The sequence below is a fragment of the Balaenoptera physalus genome (genome assembly GCF_965194825.1).
Source record: "Balaenoptera physalus genome assembly, chromosome: 20".
NCBI lineage: Eukaryota > Metazoa > Chordata > Mammalia > Artiodactyla > Balaenopteridae > Balaenoptera > Balaenoptera physalus.
Window position 1 is genome coordinate 23,734,601 of NC_138901.1, and position 25,939 is coordinate 23,760,539.

At 42.9% G+C, this 25,939-nt stretch overlaps 1 pseudogene across 1 annotated transcript in view; it reads right to left on the minus strand.

The window, feature by feature from the left end:
* The window catches only part of LOC309649851 (diphthamide biosynthesis protein 3 pseudogene), a 185,968-nt pseudogene extending 160,104 nt beyond the window's left edge, over nt 1–25,864 (minus strand). The window contains exons 1-2 of the transcript XR_014268701.1: nt 5,262–25,864; nt 1,148–5,050 (exon numbers count right to left, since the gene is read on the minus strand). The product of XR_014268701.1 is annotated as a diphthamide biosynthesis protein 3 pseudogene (transcript). The remainder of the gene's footprint in view (nt 1–1,147; nt 5,051–5,261) is intronic.
* Nucleotides 25,865–25,939: the final 75 nt, after the last annotated feature.

The following is a 25,939-nucleotide window of genomic DNA, read 5'->3' on the forward strand; positions in this document are numbered from 1 at the left end:
AGTAACATTGACAAAGTCATAGTGCAGCAGGGAGACACAAAGCATAAACAATTTGGAAACAAAAAACAAATTAAAACACGTAATCCAGTTACAATAAACCATCAAGTCCACAGGAGAGCCAGCTGGAGAAGCCAAATTCTGGCAGGATCAGGTAGCGAGAAAAAAGTAAATGTTTCATCTTTGTTTACAAGGGTATACTTTATTAACTTGTTGTAGGTCATAGCATAAGAGAAAAAGTTTTTCTGGAAAATGAAGATTAAGGCTAGTATATTTCCCAAAGTCATAAAGTTATAAATCATATTCATCAGTTCACTCAGTCCCATGTAATTAATTCCTATTGATCTGGATAAAGTAACCAGGTTTTCCATTAGTTTTGTCATATGTTACCCAGTCCAGTGGTATTACCTAAATGCTATCAGAAACTTATATTTGTTAAAAAAAAAAAGTTCCTTTTTATGAGTCTTCTTGAAAATCTTCATTTTGTAAAAGCATCAAGACAAAACTTAAAATAACATGTTTAAAGATTTGAGTACAGGGCTTCCCTGGTGGCGCAGTGGTTGAGAATCTGCCTGCCAATGCAGGGGACGCGGGTTCGAGCCCTGGTCTGGGAAGATCCCACATGCCGCGGAGCAACTAAGCCCGTGAGCCACAACTACTGAGCCTGCGCGTCTGGAGCCTGTGCTCCGCAACAAGAGAGGCTGCGACAGTGAGAGGCCCGCGCACCACGATGAAGAGTGGCCCCCAACTTGCCACAACTAGAGGAAGCCCTCGCACAGAAACGAAGACCCAACACAGCCATAAATAAATAAATAAATTAATTAATTAATTTTTAAAAAAAAGATTTGAGTACAATGCAATCAGCAGGAAACTTGGATATTTCTGTAACATAAAACCAACCAGCTCTGGGACTTCCCTGGTGGTCCAGTGGGTAAGATGCCACACTCCCAAGGCAGTGGCCCTGGGTTCAATCCCTGATCGGGGAACTAGATCCCACATGCATGCCACAACTAAGAGTCCACATGCTGCAACTAAGAAGTCTAAATGCTGCAACTAAGAAGCCCACATGCCGCAACTATAAGCCCACATGCTGCAACTAAAAAAAGATCCCACATACTGCAACAAAGATCCCACATGCTGCAACAAAGACCTAGTGCAGGGCTTCCCTGGTGGTGCAGTGGTTGAGAATCTGCCTGCCAATGCAGGGGACACGGGTTCGAGCCCTGGTCTGGGAAGATCCCACATGTCGTGGAGCGGCTGGGCCCATGAGCTACAACTGCTGAGCCTGCGCGTCTGGAGCTTGTGCTCTGCAACAAGAGAGGCCGCGATAGTGAGAGGCCCGCGCACCGCGATGAAGAGTGGCTCCCACTTGCTGCAACTGGGGAAAGCCCTTGCACAGAAACGAAGACCCAACACAGCAAAAAAAATAATAATAATAAATAAATAAATAAAAAATAAAAATAAAGGAATTCCTTTTTAAAAAAAAAAGACCTAGTGCAGCCAAAATAAATAAATAAATAAATAAATAAATAAATAAAATATTTTTTAAATGAAAAAATAAAACCAACCATCTCTGAGACATACTTTGGGGTTTTTTTTGGATTTTATCTAGCTATTCAATAAACTTCCATCACTTAACTTAAATTAGCATAACTCTAGAATTTAAAGTTACCAAATATCTGGAAAGATCATTTTTTTAAATTTATTTATTTATTTATTTTGGCTGCATTGGGTCTTTGTTGTTGCATGCAGGCTTTCTGTGGTTGTGGCTAGCGGGGGCTACTCTTGTGGTGCGCAGGCTTCTCATTGCGGTGGCTGCTCTTGTTGCGGAGCACAGGCTCTAGGCGCACGGGCTTCAGTAGTTGTGGTGCATGGGCTCAGTAGTTGTGGCTCACAGGCTCTAGAGCACAGGCTCAGTAGTTGTGGTGCACGGGCTTAGTTGCTCTGCGGCATGTGGGATCTTCCCAGACCAGGGCTCGAACCCGTGTCTCCTGAATTGGCAGGTGGATTCTTAACCATTGCGCCACCAGGGAAGCCCTGGAAAGATCATTTTAAGTAGACATTTCTAAAATATAATTATTTTTAAAGAGTTTAGCCAAAAGTTCATATCTCATTTACATTTACTTTAAAGTTTAATTATATCAAGTTATTTTCCTTGCAACAGATGTAATAAGGTCTTATTTGATTCCTAGGTACAATAAAGTATTATACTTCATATTAATGACTCTAAAGACATGTTTATATTAATTAGATCAACAAACAAATTTAATACCAGGTATCAACTTAATATTGAATATTTCCCAGTACACATGAACCTGAAAGTCATTTTGGCTGGTTTCTTTATATTTAATTTGTAAGCGCTTACTTTTAAATTGAATAAAACTCTTTACAAACTCAGTTTTGATAATATTTTTCAGAGGTAGAGATATCTCATATGTACAATGTATACACAGACATGTAATATAAACAGGTCCCCTTTCTGTTCCAGCAAAGAAAGGACACGGTGAGGAACATACAGTGGTGGGTTGCCCCAGGGTAAACTTCTGAGCTTCCTGAAGTACCTCACAAGTAGCTGCTACAGCTCCAAGGCAAGGGAGCTATCCCTTAACAAAATGTTCTAGTCGTTTTGAGAAGTAGGCAACGGGTCGAGGGATATTCCCCAGAGTTTGAATTAACACCCCAAGGCTTCTGCCTTGTCTCTCATGTACATACAGTTTGAAAGGTTTCTTTAAGTCCAGTAGTTCCAAAGCCCGGGCTGAGACTAACTTCGTTTTTATTGTTTCAAAGGCTGTTTGGCACTCTTCAGTTCAAGTAAGGGGCTCAAGATCATGTCCCTTCAGTGCCTCCTAGAGGGGCTTTACTATGAGCCCATAGTTTGGATCCAAATCTGACGGAGCCCTGCCAGTCCCAGAAAACCTCTCAGGTGTCTGCGGGTCTTGGATGCTCCCAAGCCTGCAGTTGCCTGCTTTCTGTCAGGCAAAAGATCCCGCTGTCCTTGGGAGAGGACAAAGCCCATATACATGACTTGCTGTTTGCATATCTGGGCTTTTTTCTGGGAGACATTATATTCAAAATTGGCCAAATAGTTCAGCGTTCTGATGGTATTTTGTAGACATTTATCATATGTAGGGCTCACTATGAGCAAGTTGTCCACATATTGGAGTAAGAGTCCTTCAGCCAGTATTGTTTCTAAGATCTCCAGCCAACGTCTCCCCAAACAAGGTAGGGGAATTCTTAAATCCTTGAGGCAGGACAGTCCAACAATACTGTTGGACTACCTGTGTCTCTGGGTCCTGCCATTTAAAAGTAAAATAGCTGCTGTGATTCTTCTGCAATAGGAATGCAGAAAAAAAGCATCTTTTAAGTCAAGGACTGAGAACCAGCCGTCGTCTCCCTGCATAGTTATGAGCAGAGTGTATGGGTTAGGCACCACAGGGTGTAAGTTTTGGACTACTTCAGTAATAGCCCTCAGATCTTGGACAAAGTAATACTCTGCTGAGTTTGGCCTTTTGACTGGGAGGATAGAGGTGTTATATGGGGACCCACAAAGTTTAATCAGTCCTGTTTTCAAAAACTTTTCCAGAGTTGGCTGAATTCCCTTTTGGGCCTCTTGTCTCGGAGGATATTGTTTTAGATTGGGTGTCCCAGCATCCCTTTTACAAAGGAGATTTTGTCCCAAAAGGGGGATTGGACGCTCTGGATGTTTCAGGGTGAGGTCCCCTAGTTGGCATTCTCCAGAAACTCCCATGACTGGGATAGACTGAGATGTTTTCTGTGCCACCTTGGTATTTACCACAGTATATGTATGTGACATCTGTATCTATTAGAAAGTCAGTCAACTTGCTCCCCACTGTCAGATTACCTGGGGCTCCTGTGGGGAAATTTGAATCGGACGCCTCAAGTCCAAGGGAGTCCCCAGGGCTCTTCATTTATTATCAGAGTGTTCCTCTCTTTCTCCTATATGAGAGACTCCTGTCTCCTTTTTATTATTTTCTTTCTTTTTCTTTAGTCTAGGGCAATCTTTTCTCCAATGCCCTTCCTCCTTGCAATAAGCACATTGTTCCTTCCCCAGTGGTGGCTTACCTTCCATTAGGTTACTTGCCTTCTGGGAATTCAATGCTGCTGCCAGAAAAGCTGCATTCCGTTTTGCATCTTCTTGCTTCTGTCGTTGTTCCCTGTTGTTGAATAGTTTAAAGGCAACATATACTAATTGAGAAGGGCTCATTCCAAATGCACCATCTAACTTCTGTAATTCTCTTCTTATATCTGAGGTGCTTTGCCCGATGAAGGTCATATTTATCATCCTTACATTCTCAGGGGCCTCAGGGTCTGCATCTGTATAGCACCTATAAGCTTGATAAACCCTTTCTAGAAACTCTGATGGATCCTCATTTGGTTTTTGTTTTATCTATCTCCTGAATTTTGTTTAAGCTCTTTTGTCTAGGTCCCCCCTTGGGCTTTCTTTCAGACCACTGAGCGATAAAGTAGCAGCCCTCTAACTCCTTTTCCTCCTGATGCAATAGCATAAATGTTTCTACATATAGAATCTCATCACTTTTCCCTGCCCTTTTGCAAAACACTTCTAATTGCAAGATTGTATTATAATTGAGTAGTCATAGGCGCACGGCTATGTTTTGCCCATTTGTCTAATATACGACCCAAAGGGCTCTCCTTCGGGATAGATGGACTATTTCCCATTTTTATACGTTTGATAACACCAAAACACAAAAGACACAAATTTTTTTTAAATAAATTTATTTATTTATTTATTTATGGCTGTGTTGGGTCTTTGTTGCTGCGTGTGGGTTTTCTCTAGTTGGCGGCGAGCGGGAGCTACTCTTCATTGCAGTGTGCGGGCTTCTCACTGTGGTGGCTTCTGTTGTTGTGGAGCATGGGCTCTAGGCACACAGGCTTCAGTAGTTGTGGCACAGAGGCTTAGTTGCTCCGCGGCATGTGGGATCTTCCCGGACCAGGGCTTGAACCCATGTCCCCTGCATTGGCAAGCGGATTCTTAACCACTGTGCCACCAGGGAAGCCCTGTCACAAACAAATTCTAATGCAAAAAGCACAAACAAATTCCAACATCGATGCACACAAAACAAAAGCAAATGAACCCTTTCCCAAATCAGGTATAGTCAAACAACAATTCCTCTCTCCAGCAGGGTACCCCAATCAAATGCAAAACAAATTGGCTTGTGCTGTAAAGGGAAAACCCAAATTGAGGGGAGAATCTGTCCCCCGTTATACACACCAGAACGACTTACCCTACAAAGGTCAAGTCCATCAACTCGCAGAAGTTTGTTGATTCCTTGCTCCAACTGCCAAGTGCTGGGGTAGCCAGTGGAATATTGAAGGGAAGGTCTTCAGGACAAATGGTCCTGGCAGCTGCTAGGGCCTTGCTCCAAAATTCCCTGACTAGGGCTGGCTAGCCACAAGCAGCAAGGCTCCTGGCTGGCTAAGCCAAATTTGTTACCGAGTCCAAGCTCACTCTGCTCACCACATGACAGACCAAGAAATTGGGAGATGAGGTGTTGACGCAAGGAATAGCGACTTTATTTGGAAAGCCAGGCATCTGAGAACATGGTGGACTAGTGTCCTAGAGTACCATCTTATCAGGGTGTGGATGCTAGTTTCTTTTATAGAACAGGGAGGGGGAGGAGGTGAGGAAGTAAAGTAAAAAGGCCATAAGTCTTGCAAAATATCTCCTGGTTTTGGCCAGCCTTGGGGAATGTGTTAATTTTTTCTTTTCTGCAGCCTTTCACAGGTGGACAGGGTCAGGGTGTTTCCCTGAGAGCTGAACAAAGGCACTTTAGTTTAACATTCAGGCAGAGGAGCAGGGTTCCCCAAGGCAGACCATTATGTATGCCTATAGCTATAGACAGAACAAAAGCAATGGAAAGTACAGGTCAAAGTAAAAGAAACAGATCCAACATGGAGTCAGATTTTGTTCTTCCCTGTTACAGTAGTCCAAGTGGGAGATGATGGTGGTTTGAAATAAGTGGTGACAAAAGAGAGAAAGAAAAGTAGTTAGTTACAGGGTATATATTTAAGGTTGAGCCTGAAACAGGAGGGAAGGGGGCAGGGCACAACCCTTAAAGAATGACATAGCCATTGAGGATCCAACATAAACTAGTTCAAACCAGCTAGGCCCAAGGTGGTGGAAGATTCAACTTCCAGTAAACCTTGAGCCTCATTACACACTCATTGTAATACATTAGCATGCTAAACAACTCACCAACAGTCACAATGACAGGTCCAAGGCCAACTATAAAGGCCAAAAAAAGGCAGGTAGCCTAATTCCTGTAAATCCCCACCCCTTCCCCAAAATAGTTGGAATAATCCTCTCACTTGTTAGCCTATGAAATTACCCAGCCCATAAAAACTAACCACCCCATTTTTCCAGGCTGTGCTCACCTTTTGAGATGGACTGCATTCTGTCTATGACATGTGTATCTCTCAGGGCCTCTCACCTTCTGAAGTGGCCCACACTCTGTCCATGGAGTGTGTATCTCCCTGAATAAACCTGCCTTCTCACTTAGTTCTCAGGGCAGAGGCCCCTTGCCTACCCACTTATATCCCTCACAAGCATCCTATATTAATAAATCTACTCCTTACCCATCACTTTGCCCCTCACAGAATTCCTTCTGTGCTAAGACATAAAGAACCTGAGCTTCAGTAAGTCCTGACACTAGGTGAGTGATTTTAATTAAAAGACAGTGGATTTGAGTCCAAATCTGAGTTTTGGCTGAGTAAAAGTCTCAGCCTGTGGGTTCAAGTCCCAATCTGAGTTTTGGCTGCATTTGAATCCCATATGAGTTGTGTTTCAAGCCTATACATAGATCTTGCTGATGGATAGGATGTGGGGCATGAGAGGAAAAAAAAATAGATGTTTGACTCCTAGTTTTCTTTTTTCTTCTTCTTCTTCTTCTTCTTTTTTTTTTTTTTTAGTGTTTGGGGTCCACTGTACTAGTGCTTCTAAAACCTCTGTGTACAAATGAATCACTGGGAATTTGTTAAACTGCAAATTCTATTTCTTTTTTTAAAATTTTATTTATTTTATTTATTTATTTTTGGCTGTGTTGGGTCTTCTTTGCTGCACGTGGGCTTTCTCTAGTTGCGGCGAGTGGGGGCTACTCTTTGTTGCAGTGCGTGGGCTTCTCATTGCAGTGGCTTCTCTGGTTGCGGAGCATGGGCTCTATGTGCGTGGGCTTCAGTAGTTGTGGAGTGTGGGCTCAGTAGTTGTGGCTCACTGGCTCTAGAGCTCAGGTTCAGTAGTTGTGGCACACGGGCTTAGTTGCTCCACGGCATGTGGGATCTTCCCGGACCAGGGCTTGAACCCATGTCCCCTGCATTGGCAGGCAGATTCTTAACCACTGTGCCACCAAGGAAGCCCAAACTTCAAATTCTGATTCAGTAAGTTCTGGGATGGATCCTGAGAGTTTGATGATTCCAGTGCTGTTGATTGGTACACTGCAAGACCATGTCTTAGAGTGAGGTTCCTTTCAGTTCCTGATTTAAGCTTTATTGGGTGGGGAGGGTCTTGCCCAGGCAAATGCTGGAGAAGAGGGATGGGCAGTAGCAAACAGGAAGGTCTCATCTCTTCCTGGAAGCCATCCTAATTACACGACTCACCCTAATCTTCCTTTCCCAACCTCACACACAACCCTCCATGCTTCCAGAGGTAAATATTTCTGCAAACCAAATCAGAAAATAATAAGAATTTAAAGATGAAAGTAATCTTAACTGACAAATGGACCAATCCCATCTCCAGAAACCTTAGCAAGGGGTTTCAGTCTCTGCTTGAAACCTCCCAAAATGGGAATTCACTACCTCAGACATTAGATCACTGCTTTCCACCCACCCCTTGCTAAAAAAAATCTGCTAATCAAATATATTCACCTCCCAAAATAATAATAGGAGTAACGTTTAGTGAACTGTACTAATGATATCAACTATTGTGAAGAGAGAAAGAGGGGTCACTATGCTGCTTTGATAGAGTAGGGGAAAGATTTTATAGAGGAGGTAGGATTTGGATACACAAAAAGAAGATGGTATTAATAAATACATAAGTCTGTAGGTACTGGGAGATCAGAAAAGTAGTCAAGAGCAAAGATGTAAGTAGGGAAAAGCAGAAAATGTCTGAGAAACGGATTACACATTCCTAATAAAGTGCTAGAGAACAGTGGGGGATAGAACCACCAAGATTAGTGACAGACCTTGAATGCTAGTCTAAGTTAAGACCTTAGGGGCTTCCCTGGTGGCGCAGTAGTTAAGAATCCGCCTGCCAATGCAGGGGACACGGATTCGAGCCCTGGTCCGGGAAGATCCCACATGCCGTGGAGCAACTAAGCCTGTGCGCCACAACTACTGAGCCCGCGGGCCACAACTAGAAGCCACGGCAGTGAGAAGCCTGCACACCATGCAGCAACGAAGACCCAATGCAACCAAAAATAAAAAAAAATTAAAAAAAAAAAAAGATCTTAGGCTGTAATTAATGGCAAGCCATTGAAGCTTTGGGGATAGGACAGTGACATGAGAAATATCCTAAAATTCTATAACTCAAAAAAACTGTCAAAAATAAATAAATAAATAAATAAAAAACAAAAAATGTCAAGGCCATTCCCTCACTTTACAGAGCTACAGATAGATCGGAAGAGATGATCCAAGGTTACACTGCTACATAGGGAGAGCTCTGTTTTAGACAGTGAAGAATCTAGCTCTAATTTGGAGGATTGATTGGAGAGCAAGAAGCTGGAAGAAAAGAGACTCTTTAGGAGGATGCTGATGGCAACAATAATCAAGGTATGAGGATTAAAGTGGTCAAAGGAATGTTTGTGATAGAATTCCTAGGATAAACTGACAGGAAATGATTAGATATAATTAAAAGGGAGAGAGAAGAACAGTATTATAGCAATGATAGTGCTTAGGAGCATAGCTCTGTTTTCAAAGGATGTGAGGGTGATTCTTGACTCAGCCACTTATTAATTATATGAACTTGCACAAGTTATTCAACATCACTAAGCCTCAGTTTCTATATTTGCTATATCATCATGAGACTGTTGTGAGGATTATATAAAGTAATTCAATAAAAACTTAACACAGTGTCTGGCACATAGTAAATAATAAATGTCAGTTGTTTGGTTTTTTTATAGCTATGGGTGACAATTATTATACCCAAGAAACTGTAACAATAATGATATTAACAGAAATAAGGAAGACCAGAGGGAGCCAGCTAGAGGAAGATGAGTTTGGTGTAATGCTGAATCTGATGCAAAGCAAAGCGAGAGAGAAAATATGTAGTAATCAATTAAGGACATTTATCTGGGGTTCAGAAGAGATGCTAGGCCTAAGGAGAGACATGTAGGAATTATCTGCATAAAAGTGATCTGTAGGTCAATAAAATATTTACAAACGGGCAATATTTACCATTCATTTGTTACACAGAAATGAATAATAACAAATGTTTATTGAAAGATTGCTCTGTGCCAGGTACAAAGTGCTTTACTTACAGTAACTTTTTAAATCCGAATAACCACTTAATGATATCCATACCACTATTATTCTCATTCTTTCTTTTTAACCCCCCTTTTAATTAATTAATTAATTAATTAATTAATTAATTAATTTACTTTTGGCTGCATTGGGTCTTTGTTGCTGCGCATGGGCTTTCTCTAGTTGTGGCAAGTGGGGCTACTCTTCATTGCAGTGAGCGGGCTTCTCATTGCAGTGGCTTCTCTTGTTGCAGAGCACAGGGTCTAGGCGTGCGGGCTTCAGTAGTTGTGGCACACAGACTCAGTAGTTGTGGCTCGCAGGCTCTAGAGCGCCGGCTCAGTAGTTGTGGTGCACAGGCTTAGTTGCTCCGCGGCATGTGGGATCTTCCTGGACCAGGGCTCGAACCCATGTCCCCTGAATTGGCAGGCAGATTCTTAACCACTGTGCCACCAGGGAAGTCCCCCCCCCCTTTTTTTTTAAAGAATCCTGATGACTTTGAGGTAGATGAGGCTGTTGTCAGATAATGAAGTAATTAGGTGTAAGATATAAAAGTAATAAAACTGGGATTTCCCTGGTGGTCCAGTGGGTGAGAATCCATCTTCCAACGCAGGGGACGCCGGTTCAATCGCTGGTCAGGGAACTAAGATCCCACATGCTGGGGCACCTAAACCCATGCACCGCAACTAAGGAGAAGCCCGCACACCACAACTACTGAGCCTGCGTGCTCTGGAGCCTACGCACCTCAACTAGGGAAGCCTGTGCGCAGCAACTAGAGAGAAGCCTGAAACGAAGAGCCTGCACACCACAATGGAGACCCAGTGCAGCCAAAATTTAAAAAATAAATAAACTAATTTTAAAAATATAAATTAAAAATAAAACTGAGGGAAAGAAAGCACTGATTTGAAATTATCTTCCTTTAAGTTCGGATGGAAAATTAAGAAAACTTCCACTTAAAAGTTCTAAGCACAAAATCCAGGTATGTCACGTAGTGGACTTGCTTCTTCAACTGGACCTTAATTCTGCAGCCAATGCAAAGAATCCACTCTCTAATGAACAGCAAGCTACAAAATGATTCTCGGGAATTCCCTGGCCGTCCAGTGGTTAGCACTCCGCACTTCCATTGCAGGGGGCACGGGTTTGATCCCTGGTCAGGGGAACTAGGATCCCGCAAGACCCATGGCGCGGCCACACACACAAAAAATTCTCCCCATGAAGAAGCCAGTGACTTTGCATTTGATTTTTCCAGCTTGGTTAATTCCCAAAAGTTCAGGCTTTGGAGTCCTAAAGTCTTCTTTAGCATTTAACTAGTTTTTTGCTGGTGGAAGGGGCTGGGACTATCTCTCCACACGTAAGCTGATCTTTGTCATAAATCACTTTTATAATGAGAGAGCAGCTAGGGCACTTCACCATGTCTTCCCCATTTGTCAAATCTTCCCAGGTGATGCAAAAGTTACCCCCCCACGGGCAGGGGTAGGAGTACCTCTCTGAGTCCTTCTCATATTGGAAGTCCTCGATCTCCACCTCATTGTGAAACACCGCCATCATCGCTGGGGCCAGTAGAGGTCTGTCACCTACCCCGTCCTACCCAGGCGGGGGTTGGTCCAACTTCTCAGGCCCGGCCTAGCCAGGCCTATTCTCATTCTTTAGGTGAGGAAACTGAGGCTCATGGAGGGTGGGTAACTTGCTCAAGGTCAGGTAGCTAGAAGAGGTAGAACCAGGATTTAAACCAATCAGTGCAGTGTCAGAGCCTGGGCCTTAAACACATGTATGCTGCTTCACTCTGAAAAAGGTTTCATTCCCAGGTTTCACTTCCATGGGGGGGGATCACTATGGGGTGCAAAGAAATCATAATTCCAGACCAATACTCTAATACTGTGGAAAGAAAAGAATTGATTCAGGTCATGACTGTCCTGTTATTAATGATTTAAGGAATCAGAGCAAGTAATGCATTATGCCTGTGTATGAGAAATGGAAAGGCATCTGAGGAGGCAGCGCTAAGAGAGTATATTCATAACACTAATTGGGAATGGGCCCCCAGGGAATCTTCCCTGTTTATAAGCAAGAATGAAGTATGAACACTTCCACCTTTGACTCCAGAGTCAAACTACAAATCAAACAGCAGGATCATTTGGTGAAAGTAATTGCCTCTGTTTCACAAAAACTATACAGAGATCATCTGTCTGCTTCTGGCTCTAGAGTGTGGAAGGAAAAACTACCTCCTCAATCTTCTGAGTGAGGCCCTGATCACTGAGGGAGGGAGAGGGAGAGTTTTTTGGGAAACCTGCATTATTTGCTGATTGGGGAAGGAAGTTGTGAGAGACTCCTCACACAGTCTAGTGCAACAACCATATGAAGAGGGCACTATTCTAATTTCTAGTTTACAGATGGGGAAACAGAGGCACCAGGAAAGTTAAATAACTTACCCAAGGCTGCAAAACTAATTCACAGCAGAGCCAGGCTGTGAATCCATCTTACTCTTGCTCCAGAGCTCACATGCTTAATTACCATGCTATACAGCATAGAATATGTCTTCAGAAATCACAGACTTCCCTGGCCCAATGAGACCTTAAGGATCACACCCCAACCCAAATTACATCAGTCATCTTTGTCCTTCTATTCATTTATATTGCCTGCCTTTGACGTCCCTGTGTTTTCTGCTCTTGCCTGTGAACAATGACACTAATACCATTGATCTTGTCTCCAAAAACTCCTCAATCCCATTTATTTTTACATTCTCTTACAACCCTCCTCTTGTCTCCATTTTGTTTCTTTCTTTTTTGTCTTGTCTCCAATTTCTAAACTTAGGTATAATAAAGCCTTTAGCAAAAACATGGACTTTGCCTATAACAGTCCTTCCACTTGCCTTGACCCTGACTGTTTTTCAGGCTAAAATTCTCTGGGGGAAGGATTATGTAGCTGAAGAGGCTCTGCATTCAGAGCAGTGATTTAGCGTTAATCTGTTTCTTGCTTTCATGTCCTCTGACTCTCCAGGACCCCCACTGGGAGCCTGTGACCTGCACATGTTATCTTTGGTCTTTACTGTTGAAGATTACGATATTAGACTGGTTAGGTAGTATCTCTCCTTCCTCCCTTCAGCCTCTTCAAATTGCAGCTGAATGTAAATGTCGTATAATCTGTGATTTCTATAATGCTATGATCATAGTGCCTTTTGTATTAGTCAGGATAGGCTGGGTTGTGCTGAAGAAAAAAATAATCGCCAAATCTCCATGGCTTAATTTCTTAGTGCATTCAGATGCTATAACAAAAATACCAGAACTTCCCTGGCAGTCCAGTGATTAAGACTCTGCACTCCCAATGCAGGGGGCATGGTTCAATCCCCGGTCGGGGAACTAAGATCCCACATGCTGCACAGCACGGCCAAAAAACAAAACAAAAAAACCCAAAAAATACCACAGACTAGGTAGTTTATAAAGAACAAACATTGGGGAATTCCCTGGCATTCCAGTGTTTAGGACTCTGCACTTTCACTGCCAAGGGCCTGGGTTCTCAGGGAACTAAGATCCCACAAGCCACATGATGCAGCCAAAAACAAACAAACAGACAACAAACATTTATTTCTCATAGTTCCGGAGACAGGCAAGTCCAAGATCATGATGCCAATAGATTTGGTGTCTAGTGAGAATCCCCTTCATTAATAGCAGTCTTCTCACTGTAACCTCACACGGTGAAAACAGCAAGGTCTTTTTTACAAGGGCACTGATCCCATTCATGAGGGTGGAGCCCCTCCCAAAAGCTCCACCTCCTAATACCATTATCTAGGGTCTTAGGATTTCAACATAAGAATTTGGTTGTTGCCGGGGTGGGGCGGGAGGAGAGAACATAAACATTTTGTCCATTGCACTGAACAAAACCAGACTTTCTCACTCACCTGAAATCTGCTGCAGGGCCAGCACCTCTGTGGTTAGTTCTCCCTCTGCAATGACTTGGGAACCTGGTTCTTTCCAACATGTGGCTCTACCACCTTAATACACAGCCTACGTGCAGCCCAACAGAGCAGAGAGCTGGAGGGTCATGCAGTTGCCCTTAAATGGTTGGTTTGGCCTGAAGGTGACACTTATCACTGCTCCTTCCAGCCCATTGACTAGAACTAGTCAAATGGCCCTGCCTAACTCTAAGGGAGCTAGGAAATAAGGAGGAACACAGGGCATTCTGTGAGCAGGAAATGTCTTTGCCTTCTTCTCGTTATTGTATCATATACTGCAATCTTGTCTTTCTTTCCCAGTCTAGTCACAGCCCGTCCACTTGTACCTTGAACCTTCTACCTCTAAATCCACAAAGTATAGTTTAATCCAATTCTTGTCCTTTGGAGTGTTTCATCTCCTGCCAGATGACCCTGCCTTTGCTCTTTCACTGGTATACATCACAGCTGCAGAGTTTTCTCCCTCATCCCCATTCCTACCTTCGTATCTAGTCATTTTCCAGGATCTACCCAGCTGAGAGTAGTCTGGAAAGACCCCCTAAACTTTCTGCAATTAAAATTGAAGTTGTTAAGAACAAGAAACGCTCTTTCTCTAGAGTGGAGAGAAGAAAGGGAGAGAGGGGAAACACTGAAGGAAAAAAAGCAGGTTGAATAAATCTTCTGGAGGTCAGGTCCAGGAGCCACCTTGGTCCACTGTTCCCTAGGACAGTTTAATGCAGGTCAGACAAAAAGATGTCTGGGAAAGAGCCCTAATGCTCTCTGCTCTCTCTGAGTTTTCCTCTTCCACAGTTTACTCATGTTCTGATCAAAATGAGCATTAGTGTCACGCTTTTGTTTTTAATAAACGTACTACAAGAGCAGTATTTAAGGAAATTTTTAAAAGAGAAAATATAATCCTACCAACTTAGAAGTTATTGTTGTTTGCATATTTCTTTCCAATTGTAGGGGAGGAAAAATCTTTTCTTCTACCCATCTTCCGTTCTCCAGCTAGGACCCAATAAATTAGACTGGCCAAAAACAGATTAACAAAAGAAAAACAGATGTTTATTAACATGTGTGTTGCACATGCATCTATGGGAGTACCCAGCGATGAGCTACCCGAAAGGGTAGCTAGCATTTGGGCTTATATCCCATCTTAGGCTAAACAAAGGAGAAGAAATTTGGGGCTTCTGGGCAGAGGAGTACGTTATGGGAAGGCGACCAGGAAAAGTGCAGTAAACAAGGGTTGTTTAGTAAGGTTTGTTATGTAGATTTAAGTGGGTGCCTTCTCCTTTAATAAGAGCTGTTAAGGGAATGGTCCAGTGCTTAGGACCCTGTGCTGAGGGCCTGGGAACTAAGAAGATCCTGCAAGCCTCAAGGCACGACCAAAAACAAAAAAAGTTAAGAGTCCTTTTCTTCCTGGTTAGGAAAAGGGAGACACACAAATGGAAATTTCCTTTAAGAAAAGAGAATTTGTGCCCCGTTTTCAAGCTTTTCCTAAGTCTGCTTGTTTTCATTGGCCAAATTGATCCATATGCCAAAGAGGCATATTTTGGAATGGCATATTTTGGTACCCTTCATAGCCTTTGTTTATTTTTATATGTTTGCGATTATACCAAACAAGTATTTCCTTTTAAAGGGATGTATCCCTGAGAAGAGAACACATAAAGTGAATGACTTAGTCATTTATATTTTAGTAAGAATTAGCTTGAGGAGCCTTAGCCTTTTTTTTTTTCCTTCAGCAACTGGTTGGGATTAGTACACTAAAGCTTGCGTATAGAAGGAGCAACAGGGAAGCTGGTGGGCATGTGTACCTCAGTAAAAGACTTTGGGTAACCCATGGCAGCAAGCAGTCACTGGATCTTGGGGAATGGAGGACCAACAGGCGTAGAATATGAGAATTAGAAAAAGCAGCAGAAAAGGGGAGTGGTTGGCTCCAAAAGAAACTTTGCCAGCCCAATGATTTTAAGATCACAAATCTAGTGAACAGGATCTTGAAACTCACCTATTCCAACTCCCATCTTGTGTTTCCCTTGACTGCATCCTTGCCATTTGCTGCCAAAACTGGGCTTGAACAACTCCAGTGCTCGGGACTCCACTATTTCCCAAGATCCCCCTAACTATTTTAGACAACTCTCACTCATTAAAAAAAAAAATTTTTTTTTTTTTAATTTTAGCTTTATTAAGCGTTTAAAATAAAGACCTTGGACTTCCCTGGTGGCGCAGTGGTTAAGAATCCGCCTGCCAATTCAGGGGACACAGGTTTGAGCCCTGGTCTGGGAAGATGCCACGTGCTGCGGAGGAGCTAAGCCCATGTGCCACAACTACCGAGCCCGCACTGTAGAGTCCGGGCACCACAACTACTGAAGCCTGTGCGCCTAGAGCCCGTGCTCTAGGCGCGTGGGCTCTAGAAGCCACCGCTATTATCCTTTTGTTAATAGCTTCATAAGAGAAGCCACCGCAATGAGAAGCCCGCGCACTGCAACAAAGGGTAGCTCCCGCTCGCCGCAACTATAGAAAGCCCGCGTGCAGCAACGAAGACCCAGCACAGCCAAAAATAATAAATTAAAAAAAATTTTAAAAATAAATCAGTAAAGATCTTATCTTGAGAAAAAAATGTATCTCCTTGTAGCTTTGATTATAAACTGCCCTCTAGTCCGCCCCCTACATGACCTGCTATTTCAAGACGGCTCCATAATCTCCTTGGAGGCCCTCTTAAATAGGGTAATCATGTCCAGTTACTTCAAGCATTCTTCGATGTCAACACTTCAAGTCCCATTTCCAACCAGGCCACTTTCCCCAGAGTATACCTGACATTTGTAGTTTTCAAGGGATAATATCATCTTGCATAAACCTTAAGAAGAAAATGCAGAATCCTTCTGAGAATGGAGACACTGCTTCAGACATGCTAGGTGTGATTTTTCGAAACAGTGACTTGTAGCAAGAAGAGATCCCCATAGGAGAGGGAGGTGGGCTTGGCTCATTGCTAATAATTCTATATCAATTAATAATCTTAGCTTACATTTATTGAACATTTATGTGCCGGGCATTATTCTAGGTGCTTTATGTTTACTGTCTCATCGAATCCTGCCAGTAACCCTATGAAATGGGTCCTCTTATTCTCAACCTCATTTTATTTTTTATTTTTATTTTTTAAAGATTTTTTTTTTATGTGGACCATTTTTAAAGTCTTTATTGAATTTGTTACAATATTGCTTCTGTTTTATGTTTTGGTTTTTTGGCCATGAGGCATGTGGGATCTTAGCTCCCTGACCAGGGATTGAACCCACACCCTCTGCATTGGAAGACAAAGTCTTAACCACTGGACCGCCAGGGAAGTTCCCTCACCCTCATTTTACAGATGAGGAAACTGAGGTACAAAGAGTAAGTTGCCCAAGAGGTCACAGCTAGTAAGTGACAGAAGCACAATTCAAACCCCAGCAGCTAATTCCAGACCTCTTGTACTCCTCAATCAGTGTTGTTTACTGCTTCATGCCTGGTTAAGATTTTGAATTTTAATATTTTTTACAAAGCAGTAAAGAAAACATCCCTCTGAGTCTTGATTTCTGCTAATTTGATAGTGAACAACAGAATGTTATTCCCTTATACGCAACATATACTTTACATCAGAACAGGACATCAGCCCAGGATATGTCCTCTTCTTTCAGACCTATGGTCTTATGTCAAACATATGATATTATTTGGCTTTTGACCTAGGAATTTGAAAAAAGGGAGGTCGAATGAGTCACTGAGCTAAGAGTCCAGAGCTCTAGATACTAATTCCAACACAGCCATAATTTTACATGTAACTATGCATGATTCCTCAATTGTAAAATGAGAGAATTGGACTTCACTCCACTCTAAGGCACCTCCAAATGCTGAAATCTTGTGTCCAAAGGAATGACTTTCCCACTGGGAGTTTCCAGCACTGTGGCAGAAGGAAAGAACAAATATATATCTAGAAAGAGGCAGACTCTCTGGTGCCTCTTGAGTCACACATATCAAACTGAAATGAACAAATGAGCATCTGTTCCCTGTTTCTGACGTGTAAAGCTGTCAATTGGCAATAGTTACTATGCTTAGGTTTTCAACTGGCTCTGTTGCCCCTGCTAAAAATAAGCCACTGGTGTTAGGGCTGAGTCATTTTCATACATGAATATGTGGAGGAAAAAAGTGACAAAGGTCATAAGGGAACTGTGGGTTATTTCCCTTCCAACCAGACACCACACCTTGTTCCCAAACAGTCCCTCTTTTTCTGTTTTATTTCAGATAAGCTGTATACCTTAAATAGAGAACATATTCAACAGTATGTTATTGTGTTTTAGTTTGTTCATATCCTGTTCACTGCTTGTAGATTGGCCTTTTCCTTAGAGCTGGGTTTTGTACTTTTCTGAGGAATATAGGTTGATGTTAACAATATCTGCAACTGAACTTTACAGTTTACAAAGTGATTACATATACATAGTTTCTTTGGTCAGCCACCCCCTGGTGATGTGGCAACCTGAGGATAGGTTCCCAGCATCCTCTCCAGGTAGTAAAGTCTTGTGGGGACGAGACTCATCCTGGGAAAAATTGTAAAGTAAGTTTGCCTTGTTTTAAGGTGGTCTTTCTCTTTAGTTTTGGGGGATTATTTCTCACCTTCTGGGCTCTCCATTACCCACCCTCCCCGTTCCTGCGGCCATTGCCCTCATTCTGCTTTCTGCTCAAAGCTTCTCACTTTTGCAGACTTTTTCTCCTAGCTGTAAAATGGGAGGAAAATTGGAGGAGGAAAACACTAAAGTTCTTTCTTAATCTAACTGCTTTTTCCAAATATGCCTTTCTAAGGAGCAATAACAAACTCTAAAATTATCTCAGGATTCTTTCCCTTACTCAGTAAAATTCCCCATTCCCTCAGGGTTGCTGGTTTCAACTAGCTATTTGGTGGAAAACAGTTGACTAAACAAAATATAAAGGGTGAATATTGGATCATGTATTTCATAAAACAATTCTTCCTGGGAGTATTATCCACAAACAAGACTTAAGTACATTCATAAATTAATGACTTAGAATGGTTTGTCCAGCTACCGTCTTTCTTTGTGACCCAGTCAGAAGCACCTCAAACCAAAAATGTCCAAAATGAACTTATTATTTTATTTTAAAAAGCTACTTTCCTGACAGCTACTCACTTGAGTCTGCCCGCTCTCCCCTTGAGAGTGTACTATCACTTAATAAATCCTTGCCTTGCTTTCTCGAGGAAGAAGAAAAAAACAACCAAAAAAACGACTTTCCTTCCTGAATTAACTCTCTCTCTCTCTCTCTTTTTTTTTTTGCTACACCAGGCGGCTTGTGGGATGTTAGTTCCCTGACCAGGGATTGAACCTGGGCCCTTGGCAGTGAAAGCTCTATGTCCTGACCACTGGACGGCCAGGGGATTCCCCTGAATTAACTCTCTTGATTGGTGATACCACCATTTACCCATTTGCCCAGACCAGAAACCTGTGGGTCCCTTTCTATCATCCTCTAAATCTACCAAGTTCTGTCCACTGGATTTCTAAAATATTTTTTCACACCCATACCATTGCCATTACCTTAACATAAAGGATGGAGAGGCAGGGAGGGAGATTAGGCAGATACAGATGGAATGCGAAGAGCAAGATCTTACTAAGACCAGTTTAAGTGCATGCACCAAGACATTAGGCTGGCAAACCAGACAAAGTTCTTGACCCCTACCCATAGCACTCTACCTCCACCACCACTTTTTAACATATCGGTAGCCTAGCCTGCAGGGCTCCCAAAATGTAGAGAAAATACCTCTGCTCACTATTAAGATTTAACTTGGAGTTGAAGTTGAGATGGAGAAAGAATACATGGGAAAAGGCCTCACATTTCAGACTGAAAGATTGGTAAGAGGGGGGCAAGGAGAACAGGAATAGAGAATAAAACTATCAGACAGGCATCCACATTTTTGGAAGTCCAGGCTTTGTCCCAGAGAGTAGGAGAAGTGTTGAATAAACGAAAATAACATTGAGGGCTCTACCCTCCTCTTATCTGGGGCTCAGGATGATGCTCCTTGAAGACCACCCCATGTCAACCTAGGGAACAAGTACCTCAAGTTGGCTGTGTTGTGGACTTGGGTGGTGGGAAGCTCAGAGGTTTAGCTTTCTTTTTTTTTTTAAGTTTTATTTATTTATTATTTATTTATTTAATTTATTTTTGGCTGCATCGCGTCTTAGTTGCAGCACCCGGGATCTTTGTTGAGGCATGCAGGATCTTTCACTGCGGCGTGTGGGCTCTTCGTTGTGGTGCATGGGCTTCCCTCTAGTTGTGGCGCGTGGGCTCCAGGGCGTGTGGGTTGTGTAGTTGTGGTGCGCAGGTTCCGGAGCACGTGGGGTCTGTAGTTTGCGGGAGGGGGGGCTCTTGTTGAGGCATGTGAGCTCAGTAGTTGTGGCATGCGGGCTCAGTGGGATCCTAGCTCCCTGATCAGGGTTCGAACCTGCGTAGCCTGCATTTCAAGGCAGACTCTTTATCACTGAACAACCAGGGAAGTCCCAGAGGTTTAGCTTTCTTAATCTGGCCTGGGAACTTGGGGTGGAGATGGGCGGTAGGCAGCAGGTAGCTCTGAGGTGAGGGCTGCAGAGAAGGCTACCATCATAGCCAGACCTCAGAGACATCTCAGGTAACATCAGAGTCAAAGAAGGCCAAGTTAGATGGGTAGTGATGACAAAAGAATGGACCCTGAGTTCCAGTAGCTCAAAACTTCAATCCATTTTTTTTTTTTTTGGCTTCACCTCATGGCATGTGGGATCTTAGTTCCTCGACCAGGGATAGAATCTGCGCCCCCTGCAGTGGAAGCACGGATTCTTAACCACTGGACCACCAGGGAAGTCCCTCAAAACTTCAACTTTGAAGGCCAGCTGGATATCTAGAGACTAGGCAAGCAAGGAACATTGCTTAGAGACCAGAAGAAAAGAGCAAAGGTCACTTCATGGATCCAAAGACCCCATTCACCTTTACCTACCTTGATCAAGTGGCTGAAGAAATGCTTCTTCCCTATAATCTAAATACTCTAAAGGGGAGGACCAGGAAGGGGAGAGGTTAGCTGAAAAGACTCATCATTCTTATCCAAGAGAGACTGCACATGACCTAAAGGTACTGTTTCAATAATCCCTTTAGACCAAGCTTTCCTTTGAACTTGGTCGATTCTGTGAGTGAGGTTTCAGAAAGTAGGCCAGATTAGGTTTAGACAAAACAAATATATCATTTTTCTCTGCTTATCTGAATCTGTGAGTTAACTCCCAAGCCAATCCTCTGCTGAGATTACCTTCCCCTTGGCAAAATCTTCCAGGAGAACTTCACCTAAATAACCTCCAAACAGAGTTAACTATTCTTTCTTCTTTATCACTGCACTTTATACATATTTAGATTGTTGCACTTGCACAAGACTTATGCTTCCAGACCTGCCTCCTTCACTAGACTGCTTGTCTTGGGGGAAAATATTGTGCCTGACTCATCTTGACCTTGGCCTACCACCTTCAACTTGGGCCTTACACAGGACCAGCATCAAATAGGTAACAAGTGCTGGCTGAATTGCACTGAGTTCTTAAAGATGGTGGATTTCAGGTGCAATGTTTTGGGTAATTAAGACCTTCCCCTCAAATCATATACACAAACTAATTGGTATTCAGAAAAATCAGACACTTTCTTCTCATCTCCATTCCTTTCCCAGCATGACTGTTAAAAAGTATGTCAAAATTAATTTCTAAACTAGAATGGATTGATAGTGTCATCCCCAGTGAAATCTGTTTAAAGACTCTTTTGGAAATGGGCTCTGGGTTTGTCTGATGTTTCCTAAAAATCTAATGTATACCTTTCTCATCTATTTACCTAGGAGACTCAAGTGAGGGGTGATGGGGTAGGTGAAAAAAATTCAGGTTTCTTGCTGGTGAGTCTCACTGGATGCTTACTTGCTCCAGACAAAGAGGGTCCCCTTGCACTCGACTCTTCTCCCACAAGGACAATGATTTCCTGGATCACCTTACAGATTGTTGAGTATTAACCATGTGATATCTTGGAAATGGGATTTTTCTGGGTGGTTTTAAATTTCTTTGTGCTTTTCTGTATTTAGCCAATTTTCTATAGTGAGTATACATTTTGTCTATAATTGGGGGAAAAAATCCAATTAACCCACTGTTTTGAAAATATGTCTTTTATTCCCAGAGTGAACTTCAGCTATAAAAAGTGTACCGAGGGACTTCCCTGGTGGTCCAGTGGCTAAGACTCCACGCTACCAATGCAGGGGGCCCAGGTTTGATCCCTGGTCAGAGAACTAGATCCCACAGGAATGTTGCAACTAAGAGTTCACATGCTGCAACTAAAGATCCCACATGCTGTAACTAAGGAACCCACGAGCCGCAACTAAGACCCGGTGCGGCCAAAATAAATAAATAATAAATAAATAAATATTAAAAAAAAAAAGTATACTGAGAGGTGGGTGATGGGCCTTCTTTTCCACTTCTTCCACCAACCCAGGTCAGAAGGAGGTGGAGAGAAAATAGACCTGAACACAAATATGACCAACATACCTTGGTCCCATCTAAAACAGACTCTATAATGGGATTCTTGCTTCAGTCATATGTTCAGCCTCCTCATTTTAGAGGCATTTCTGGTAGTCCGATGTTCTGGATGGGGGGCTGGAGGGTGGGGGAGGGTGCTACAAAGGATTAGGCCTTCTTGCAACTTCAACCTGGACAGATTTAGCCATCTTATCCTGACACCTTAAAAGGCTTTCAAAGGAAAAACTGAGGGCTCGGAAAAGTCCTCTGGCACTTTTCAGGAGCCCTGAATTCCATAGTTGTTGGACTGCCTCACCGAGCACGTTCTAATTTGTAAGGGGTGATAAATCACTTAATCATTTCACATTGCAATAGATGGAGGGTTTTGTGTACTAGTAGCCCTATTTTCTCTTCCTCTTCCAGCGACCCACTCTCCCCATGTGGGAAAATGTAGTTTGTGAAACCAGAGAAATTGAGTTACATAGAAACAACTGTAAAAGTTCCAGAAGTCTAGACAAACAACAAGACCAGCAATTTCGCTCTTCCAGTGATTATAGTAATTGAGCTTAGGAAGAAACTCCTCCCTTCCTTCCCTCATCAGCTCCTCCCCTCTGCTGCTCCCGTTAGTGTCCTCACTATTTGTGCAAGGCCAAAGAATCTCTTAAAACGGAATTTCCTTCCTTGTAGGAACCAAAAGTAAACATGTACTCTATTTTTTTTTTTTTTTTTTGGCAGTGCCGCACAGCACATATGGGATCTTAGTTCCCTGACCAGGGTTTGAATCCATGCCCCCTGCAGTGGAAGCGCAGAGTTTTAACCAATAGACCGCCAGGGAAGTCCCGTAAACATTTACTCTAAATCCACAACATAACCTGTTTTCCTGAATGACTCTTAGTCTTTAACAATAATCTCAGCCCGTGGGGTCAGAGGTGGGTGCTGGAAATTTATCCAGGTGGTTGAGTATAGGAGGTAGTATTACTGCCTACAATGTTAGGAGTCGACTAAAGGGACTCAGTCTCAAGGCCCTCTCTCCCGTCTTTCACTCCCACCTACAAACCAGAATCACAGGATTTAAGAATCGCAAGAAGTCTTTACAGATTCTGTAACACACCTCTTCATCATACAGATGAAGAAGTTGAGGCTCACAGTCCTTATCACAGTGACTGGTACCCAGTAGGTATTCAGTAACCATTAGCTTTTTTTGTTTCTGGCCTAAGTTCTTCAAAATGACAAGTCCATACTAAGGGTATAAGGTTCCCAATTTAAAAACTGTTTTCTTTACACTCTATCGCACTGAGTTATGTGGTTCTATTGAGTTTACTAAAAGTCATTATAGCCATAAATTTAATTTATAACAGCTTCATTGAGATACAATTCCCATAGCATATAATTCAACTATTGAAAGTGTACAATTTGATGACTTTTAGTATATTCAGCGTTGTTTATCTATCACCATAATCAATTTTAGAACATTTTCATTAGCCCCAAAAGAAACCCATGCCCATTAGCATTCACTCTTATTTTCCCTTGTTCCTCCAGCCAACCCTAGGCAATGATTGATCTTTCATATGTGGTCCTTTGTGACTGGCTTCTTTTACTCAGTATATTTTCCAGGTTCATCCATGTTGTAGTATGTACTACATTTCTTTCTATTGCTGAATAATAAATATTCCTTTATATGCATACACCATATTTTATTTAAGAGTTGATGGATATTTGGCAGAATTTTATTTTAAACAAATGTGATCACTGAGCTAGCAGAAGCTTAAAATCAAGATAAATATGTATCTCATATAGTTTTATCTTGAATTTATACCTAAAGAAGCATATTTACTATGAAGACTTTATTATAATCTCAGACCTGAAAATCAACAGACATTTTTTCTCTAAATTTTCTGATGTGTATGATAATACTGTGCAAAGACAAAGTAAAGCCTTGGCCTAAGTTTTCCTGCTCCTCTGACTCTTAGGAAAATAGAGGCATATACATAGGTAGATTGCCCAAGTAAGCGCCCTCAGGAAGAGAAAAAAGAAGAGAAAAGAAAAGAAAGATTCAAAGTAAGACTCTTCTGGTTTTCAAATGTGAGATTTAGAAAAGAAGGGGCATTTGGGGCGAACCAGCTGATAGGCGAAACTCAGATCCAGACATATACACAAACAATATAAAGGTGACTATAGGGTGAGGGTGAGAAAGGGGGAGAGTACAGGCCACAAATTCAGTCATGTCTGACCTCGTAAGGCTTAGTATTTTCATTTTTGTCTTTTTATACCTTGGCCCTTGCCCAACCTCCATAATGCTTTTGTGGGTCTCCATGGTATTTATGACCCTGGGAGGTAGCTGACTCCCCCAGTGAACCCTTCTTTATCCAAATCTTGCCTTCCCTGGCCCTATTCTTAGAGGAGTTGAGGCCACAGTACTCCTGAGTCACCTACTGAGGAGATAAGGGGCTTTTGGGAGTGTCTTCTGCCCCATTTGCAGAGGCTATGATGCCAAAAGCTCAGCTTTTCTATACATCGGTGCTGAATCAAATCTCGGAGACAGAGTTTTGGGTGAAGTAGAAAAGGATAGTTTTATTACTTTGCCAGGCAAAGGGGGACACAACGGGCTCCTGCCTGGAAAAACTGTGTCCTAACTTGGAGATGATAGTGAGAAGTTTTATAGTAATGTTTCAAAGAGGGCGTGATCAGCTCGTGGACATTCTTCTGATGGGTTGGTGGTGAGCTAAGTAGGAATCAACATCATCAACCTTCAGGTTCCAACTGGTTTGGGGTCTAAATGCTTGTGGGCAACATACCATCGTTAACTTCTCCCACCTGGAGGAGGTTTCAGTATCTGCAAAATAGCTCAAAGATATTGTTGTGTGTATCCCTTGATGGGTAACCAGGACCTTGCCCCATGGCTCCACTACTGTTTCTTTTGACTGTTTCTTCCTTGTATTGATGAATCCGCTCCTTTCCCTAATTAACAGCTGCTTGAAACTACCCATTGGAACTCAAGGAAGATCTTGGAGGCTAAATGAAGCCTGTTTCCTGTAATCAAAGAAATGGAGGACATAGAAAGGTTTTTTGCCCAGGAGCCCCAGAGGGCCCCCCCTAGTATCAGCTAGAAGAGAACACCAGGAAGTGATCCTTGACTCAGCCCGCCTGAGGTTTGGGTGTTGTCATTCCCCACACGTGATTCTCTCCCAGGCGGCTGAGACCTCACGTACTATCGGACTTACTCACCCCAGTGACTCCACCTCTTTCCTCCTCTACTCCCCAACCCCCCATCAGCCTGCCCTGCTTCAAGATTAGAGGAAAGGAGCGTGGCTGGAGCCAGGAAATGCCACTCTCCCAAGTTGGCCAGAGGAAGCAGAGAAACCCGTGTTTGCCAAAGCACAAGATGTGGCGTTCGTTCTACCCTTCTACAGAATGCTTTGCACGGCCTCTGTTTAAGGCTAGCCACACTGTCTTTAACTCCCAAATAATTCTATCCTATTCAAGACCACCTTATCACTGAGGCAGGCCTTGTCCCACTTAAGGTTGCTTTCCCTTCCCATCTGTTTTCCGCTTCTCTGAGTACGGAATTCTCAATCAGAACTGGTTTGAGTCCCTCATTAGCCTCCTTCCCGTTCTCTCTGCGTGACCTTGAGTGAACCGTAACTTCTCCGGGCCTACTTTCCTTGTCTGTGAAACGAAGGCCAAACGTCTACCGCACCAAACATCCTTGTGGTGAGGAACAAATGTGAAAGCCCTTTGTGAGCTGTAAAAAGTAATAAAATTTTGGCTATTCTGGACCTCTAGTCACTCTTCCAGAACCCCTCCCTTTCCACTGAGATTCGCCCTACAAATCGCGCTCGGGGCGGGCACTTCTCACCACCCTCCTCTCGCAGTCTTTCCTATTGGCTTACGCAACGACCTCGCGGCGCCGAGTGTTGACGCCACGCCGCCTCCGCCGGCGAAGGGTGACGCATTGGTCCCGCCCCCGGCCGCGCCTGGCCTCTCGCGGGGCCCCGCCCTA